The following is a 7,500-nucleotide window of genomic DNA, read 5'->3' on the forward strand; positions in this document are numbered from 1 at the left end:
GGCGGCGTCCCCGTGACCGGATCCGTGGACACTGTGCCCTTCATCGATTGCCGATTTTTGTCTGGTCGGCGTTCGACGGGTGCGAGGTGGACTAACGTAAAGAATTATTACGTCCCGCGGACTCGGAGTGCCGTACGCGGAAATATTTTTCCTCGACGGGCGAGGCGCGGAGTCGCCCTTGGTGCGCGGCGGCGTCCCCGTGACCGTGTCCGAACCACCGCGTGTGAAAATTCGATTTTTTTTTTTCACTCGACGTCCTCGGTTATTCGTCGGTGCCGGGGTGGTGCACATGACGGCAGCCCCGGCGATGTCCGTCGACACGATTTCGAATTCAACTTTTCGAACGTAGTTTTTCCGTGTGCAATAACTCGTTAACCGTTGGTTCGATCTCGACGTACCCGAGACGTGTTCACGTCGTACGTTCCGAGTACTATAGGACACCGGTGTCCGCGACATTTAAATCGGTAATCCTTTATCCGCGGCCGTACCGCTACGCACGGAGATAGACCGATATTTGATTTTCGCTTAACCGCTACGCACTGTGATTGACTGTATTCCGACGGCGGGGTCTCGGTCAACCGTTTTCACGGTTTGCCGGTGACATCGACCGTACCGTTCATCACGGGCAGACCGCAGAGTCGTTGTCCAGGGATATCCCCCTTTGCCGAAAACCTTTACCGCGTAGAATTTCTGCGCTGACCGCGACGTTACAGGGGTGATTACCGTCGCCGAGCTGCGCGCCCGCCGTACCGTCTCGTCGCACGGACCACCGTGTGTGAAAATTCGATTTTTTTTTTTCACTCGACGTCCTCGGTTATTCGTCGGTGCCGGGGTGGTGCACATGACGGCAGCCCCGGCGATGTCCGTCGACACGATTTCGAATTCAACTTTTCGAACGTAGTTTTTCCGTGTGCAATAACTCGTTAACCGTTGGTTCGATCTCGACGTACCCGAGACGTGTTCACGTCGTACGTTCCGAGTACTATAGGACACCGGTGTCCGCGACATTTAAATCGGTAATCCTTTATCCGCGGCCGTACCGCTACGCACGGATTTTGTGATTTTCGCCTAACCGCTACGCACGGTGATTGACGGATTTTCGATTCTCGGCTAACCGCTACGCACGGTGATGGCGAAGTTCCTTCGACTCGGGTGTACCACTACGCGTGAATACCCCCGTCGCACATTGTGAAACTCGAGATTTTGTAAATTTGTGAGCGACTCGGTCGTCGGCGTTCCGCCGGCGTCCGATCGCCAATCACGTACGACAGCAAAGCCACGGGCGACGCCGAAGCCGACGCGTCCATCGCCGCGCACCGGTCTGCCCCAGTCTTCGGAATGGTCAGCAATCCAGTGCCCTTCGATGGTATCCGTCCAAGTTTCGGCGACCGACCCATCTCGCACGCCGAGTGGCAAAACTCAACCGGCGTCGCAGGCCCGCCTTCCGGTGGGCCTCCGACGCGCAAATCGTTTTTTTCAAAAATCGATGACGACTCCCGTTACCGTTCCGCAAGTTACGAGCTCTCGACGCCAAAACATTCCCGCCGCGGCCGGCCATCGTCGCCGTGCCCGGCGGTCGCCGGGGCGAAGCCCCGGGACGACGGACTTCGCGTCGCGTCCCGGCTTCCCCCACGATCTCGGCTGGGGGCCGTTATAAACCTGGCGAGAGGCGCTAGCGCGGTAATTCTCCGTCCGCTGAAAACGGACGGCGTACGCGCTAACCCCGACTCTCGTCAACGCACGGGTCACGTCGCGTCGGGCGAGCGCTCGCTCTCCGCGTGTGTTCGGTCTACCGCACGCGACCGCCGCCGCAGTCGCCCCGCGTTCTGCGGGTGCTCAGTGCGGCGCTCGCGTCGACCGAAGCGCGCGGTTTACGGGCGCCCGTCCGCGCACGTATCCCACTCGAACCGCGGTCGGTCGTGCGCCGTGACCGTATACCGGTCACGGTCGTTTCGACCTTCCTCGGCGTCGGCTCGCCCACGGGCGGACCGGCGCTCGGACGCACGCGTCCCGAGACGAGTGTCCGCGTCGTCGTCGCCCCTTGGTCGGCGTCGCCGCGGGGATCCGTCACGGGACGCAGTTGTTGTAAAACCGAGATCCCTGGTTGATCCTGCCAGTAGTCATATGCTTGTCTCAAAGATTAAGCCATGCATGTCTCAGTGCAAGCCGCATTAAGGTGAAACCGCGAAAGGCTCATTAAATCAGTTGTGGTTCCTTAGATCGTACCCAAGTTACTTGGATAACTGTGGTAATTCTAGAGCTAATACATGCCGACAGAGTTCCGACCGTCGCGGCGCCCTCGGGCGTCGCTCGCGGGAGGAACGCTTTTATTAGATCAAAACCGGCCCGTCGCGGCGCGCTTCGTGCGCGTCCCGATCGCGGCCCGCGCAAAGACCTGGTGACTCTGAATAACTTCGAGCTGATCGCACGGTCTCCGTACCGGCGACGCATCTTTCAAATGTCTGCCTTATCAACTGTCGACGGTAGGTTCCATGCCTACCGTGGTGGTAACGGGTAACGGGGAATCAGGGTTCGATTCCGGAGAGGGAGCCTGAGAAACGGCTACCACATCCAAGGAAGGCAGCAGGCGCGCAAATTACCCACTCCCGGAACGGGGAGGTAGTGACGAAAAATAACGATACGGGACTCATCCGAGGCCCCGTAATCGGAATGAGAACACTTTAAAACCTTTAAACGAGGATCAATTGGAGGGCAAGTCTGGTGCCAGCAGCCGCGGTAATTCCAGCTCCAATAGCGTATATTAAAGTTGTTGCGGTTAAAAAGCTCGTAGTCGGATCTGTGTCTGGGCGGTGCCGGACCACCCTGGCGGTCCGTCGTGTCGCGGCCGGCCGTGTCGCGGGACCACGTGTCCCGTCGGCGCGGTCGTCGTCGCGCTCGTCAGCCGTCTCGGGGTGTTAGTTACCGGCACGTCGGCCGGACGTATTGTCGGCAGGCGGACACGTGTCTCGGGCTTCCGGCGCGCCGCGCGGCCACGCGTCGCGCGGCCGTCGGGGTTCGACGACGGCGGCCGCCTACTCCAATCTTGCTGCGCGGTGATCTTCACCGATTGCCGTCGGCGGGCCGACACGTTTACTTTGAACAAATTAGAGTGCTCAAAGCAGGCTCAAATCTGGCGGGGCGGCTTCACGGCCGTCTCGTCAAAAGGCCCTGAATACTGGTCGCATGGAATAATGGAACAAGACCTCGGTCCCGCGCATCTCCGCCCTTCGCGGTGCGCGCGAAATCGCCCTCCGGGGCGTTTCCGTGCGCGGGCCGCCGGGCCGCGGGCGCCAGTCGCCCGCGCGTCCCGCCGGGCCGGTTTTCGGGACCGGAGGTAATGATCAACAGAGACGGGCGGGGGCATTCGTACCGAGACGTTAGAGGTGAAATTCTTGGATCGTCTCGAGACGAACTGACGCGAAAGCATTTGCCAAGTACGTTCTCGTATGATCAAGAACGAAAGTTAGAGGTTCGAAGGCGATCAGATACCGCCCTAGTTCTAACTGTAAACGATGCCAGCTAGCGATCCGCCGGCGTTTCATTAACGACCCGGCGGGCAGCTTCCGGGAAACCGAAGCTTTTCGGTTCCGGGGGAAGTATGATTGCAAAGTTGAAACTTAAAGGAATTGACGGAAGGGCACCACCAGGAGTGGAGCCTGCGGCTTAATTTGACTCAACACGGGAAACCTCACCAGGCCCGGACACCGGAAAGATTGACAGATTGAGAGCTCTTTCTTGATTCGGTGGGTGGTGGTGCATGGCCGTTCTTAGTTGGTGGAGCGATCTGTCTGGTTAATTCCGATAACGAACGAGACTCTGTCCTGCTAACTAGGCGGGTAACCCCGGGTCGGCGTGTGCGCGGCGCGGGCGGTTTCGGCCGTTCGTGTTCGCGTACCCGTCGGCTCGGCCCGGTATCCCCGAACGCGTTCGCCCGTCGTCCACGGCGGTCGTCGAGCGCGGCCGCGCCATCCGCGTCCCGGCGTGCGGCGGGCGTGTGTCGGCCGGGGGGCAACCTCCGGTCGGCGCGCGTCCGTCGTGCGTCGGGCTCCGTGGTGAAGCGCGCCGTGTTCGCGGCCGTCGCCGGCGGATCACGATACGTTACTAGGGCTACCGCCGGCTCCCAGGAGCTTAAACTCTTCTTAGAGGGACAGGCGGCGGACGAAAATAGCCGCACGAGACTGAGCGATAACAGGTCTGTGATGCCCTTAGATGTTCTGGGCCGCACGCGCGCTACACTGAAGGAATCAGCGTGTGTTAACATTCCTGGGCCGACAGGCTTCCGGGTAACCCGCTGAACCTCCTTCGTGCTTAGGGATCGTGGCTTGCAATTTTTCCACGTGAACGAGGAATTCCCAGTAAGCGCGAGTCATCAGCTCGCGTTGATTACGTCCCTGCCCTTTGTACACACCGCCCGTCGCTACTACCGATTGAACGGTCGCATTGAGGTCTTCGGAGTGGACGCGCGTTATTCGGCCCCCTCGGGGGCTGGGTCGTCGCGCGATCGCGAAGATGACCGAAATCGGCCGTTTAGAGGAAGTAAAAGTCGTAACAAGGTTTCCGTAGGTGAACCTGCGGAAGGATCATTAGAGACGGGCCCGCGGTACCGGCAGCACTTGCCGGTCTCGCGCGCGCCTAATCCGACCCCGTGGCCGCGTGCGCTCGCGACTAGCTCGCCGACCGCCCGCGCGCCGCGACCCCCGACCGAGCGTCGACCGAAAGATGGTTAACGTCGAAAGACCATACGGGCCCCGCCGTGCGTCCGCGCACGGCGCGTGGCCGGTAGAAGTTTCGTCGACAAAAAAAAACACCCGACCCCGAACAGCGGATCACTTGGCTCGTGGATCGATGAAGACCGCAGCTATCTGCGCGTCGTCGTGTAATCCGCAGGTTATACGAACATCGACCAGTCGAACGCACATTGCGGCCTCGGTGACCCGCGGGTCCCGGGCCACGCCTGTCTGAGGGTCGTATACCGGATACTCGGCCAGACCGATGCGCCGCCGGCAGGCGTCCGACGGCGGCGGCAGTCCTCCCGGGGACTGTCCGCCCGCCCGTCGGCCGCTCCGGTGGTGCGAGATTGGCGGTTCGACCGTGGAAAACCGCGCTCGCGCGGCCGCCTCCGGTCGTCCGCCCAAGTTGTGACGGCAAACAGTCACGGGTTCTCGCGTCGTCAAACGGCACGTCCCCGTCCGCCCGCCGCGCGAGAGCGCGGCCGGGTCGGCTGAGAGTCCACGGACCTCTCCGGCTTCCGAGACGCGGACGCGGACGGTCACCGTACGGGCGGAGCGCGGACCGCAGGCTGCCGTGTAATTTAAAAAAAAAAAAACCGATACGTTCCGACCTCAGATCAGGCGGGACTACCCGCCGGATTTAAGCATATTAATAAGCGGAGGAAAAGAAAACAACCGTGATTCCCTTAGTAGCGGCGAGCGAACAGGGAAAAGCCCATCGCCGAATCCCGCCGCGCACTTTTGTGTCGCGGCACCTATGGGAGTTGTGGCGTACGGGCCGGCCTCGTTGCCGGGGCGCACGTGACGGTCCAAGTCTCCCTTGAACGGGGCCATGGCCCGCAGATGGTGCCAGGCCAGTAGAGGCCGTCACAGCGTTCCGGGATCGGACCGCGCCTTCGAGTCGGGTTGCTTGAGAGTGCAGCCCGAAGTTGGTGGTAAACTCCATCTAAGGCTAAATACGGCCACGAGACCGATAGTTTACAAGTACCGTGAGGGAAAGTTGAAAAGAACTTTGAAGAGAGAGTTCATAAGAACGTGAAACTGTTCGGGTGTAAACGGACAGAGCCCGCGAGTCCCCGCCGGGCGAATTCACGGTCGGTCTAACCGCCGGCCGGATCTTTCGCTCGGTTAGCGGACGTCGCGACCCGTTGGGCGCCGGCCGAAGGGCTTGGGTGGCGTTCGTCGCGGCGGTTGCGTTTCGGCGTGACCGTTCGCGCCGAACCCTGGTGCTCCTGGTCGGCTCGCCCGACGGCAAGAACCGTCGACGCGGCCCCGTCGCAGGCGGGGTCCCGTCGGTCGGCGACGATTTCGGGCTACTTTCCGACCCGTCTTGAAACACGGACCAAGGAGTCTAACGTGTGCGCGAGTCAACGGTGATCTTACGAAAAACCACGTTTGGCGCAATGAAAGTGAACCGTTTACGGTGCGGACGATGGCCTAGCGACCGAACCCACCGGCGTTCAAAGTCGCGCTGGTCCGCAGTCCGGGGGCGTCTTCGCCAGGTCGGCTTCGGCCGTCCGAGGGCGCACCCTTAGCGCACACGTTGGTACCCGAAAGATGGTGAACTATGCCTGGCCAGGATGAAGTCAGGGGAAACCCTGATGGAGGTCCGCAGCGATTCTGACGTGCAAATCGATCGTCTGAGCTGGGTATAGGGGCGAAAGACTAATCGAACCATCTAGTAGCTGGTTCCATCCGAAGTTTCCCTCAGGATAGCTGGCGCCGATGTGTCCCGCCCGTTCGCGGGCGTACGGACGCCGGTGGGACTCCGCGCTGTACGGCGCGGTAACAACACGCTCGTAACACGGAGGATGTCTCATACGGTAAAGCGAATGATTAGAGGACATTGGGGCCGAAACGACCTCAACCTATTCTCAAACTATAAATGGGTGAGATCGCCGGCTTTACCTGGTACACCGCGTGAACCGCGTGCGAAGCCGGCGACGGAACCCTAGGCGCTTAGTGGGCCATTTTTGGTAAGCAGAACTGGCGCTGCGGGATGAACCGAACGCCGAGTTAAGGCGCCGAAATCGACGCGTATTCAGAGACCATGAAAGGCGTTGGTTGCTGATGACAGCAGGACGGTGGCCATGGAAGTCGGAATCCGCTAAGGAGTGTGTAACAACTCACCTGCCGAAGCAACTAGCTCTGAAAATGGATGGCGCTGGAGCGTCGTGCCTATACTCGGCCGTCGACGGCATAGTGGGGCCGGTCGTCGCTCGCGGCGGTCGGTCCCGGCAAGCCTCGACGAGTAGGATGGCGCGGCGGTGTGCGTCGAAGGGCAGGTCGCGAGACCGCCTGGAGCCGCCGTCGGTGCAGATCTTGGTGGTAGTAGCAAATACTCGAGAGGGGCCCTCGGGGGCTGCCGTGGAGAAGGGTTTCTTGTGAACAGCCGTTGTCCAAGAGTCAGTCGATCCTAAGCCCGGGGAGAGATCCTCGTACCACGGGCGAAGGCGTTTTCGAATCGCCCTTGGGGCGAGAGGGAATCCGGTTCGTATTCCGGAACCCGACGCGGAACCGCTCCCTAGTGTTCGGGGCTCTTTTGTCTCGTCTGGGTAACCAGAATGAACTCGAAGAAGCCGCCGGGGGATCTGGGTAGAGTTCTCTTTTCTCTGTGAGCGTTGTACGTCCCTGGAATCCTCTAGCCGGGCGATAGGGACGCGAGCGCGAAGAGCACCGCTCGTTGCGGCGGTGTCCGTGATCCCCACGCGGACCTTGAAAATTCGAGAGAGGGCCACGCGGAGTCTTCGCGTCGGTTCGTACCGATATC

The 7,500-nt window shown here is 60.8% G+C and overlaps 2 non-coding genes across 2 annotated transcripts in view; both read left to right on the top strand.

Annotated features, from left to right (window-relative positions):
• The first annotated feature begins 4,810 nt into the window (after positions 1–4,810).
• LOC132953398 (5.8S ribosomal RNA) lies at positions 4,811–4,968 on the top strand. Its single transcript, XR_009665614.1, has one exon. It is a non-coding gene; the product is annotated as a 5.8S ribosomal RNA (ribosomal RNA).
• A 369-nt stretch (positions 4,969–5,337) lies between these two features.
• The window catches only part of LOC132953395 (large subunit ribosomal RNA), a 4,194-nt gene continuing 2,031 nt past the window's right edge, over positions 5,338–7,500 (top strand). The window contains exon 1 of the ribosomal RNA XR_009665611.1: positions 5,338–7,500. This exon is cut by the window's right edge and continues 2,031 nt beyond it. This is a non-coding gene — a ribosomal RNA (large subunit ribosomal RNA).

This window comes from Metopolophium dirhodum, unplaced genomic scaffold, assembly GCF_019925205.1.
Source record: "Metopolophium dirhodum isolate CAU unplaced genomic scaffold, ASM1992520v1 scaffold27, whole genome shotgun sequence".
NCBI lineage: Eukaryota > Metazoa > Arthropoda > Insecta > Hemiptera > Aphididae > Metopolophium > Metopolophium dirhodum.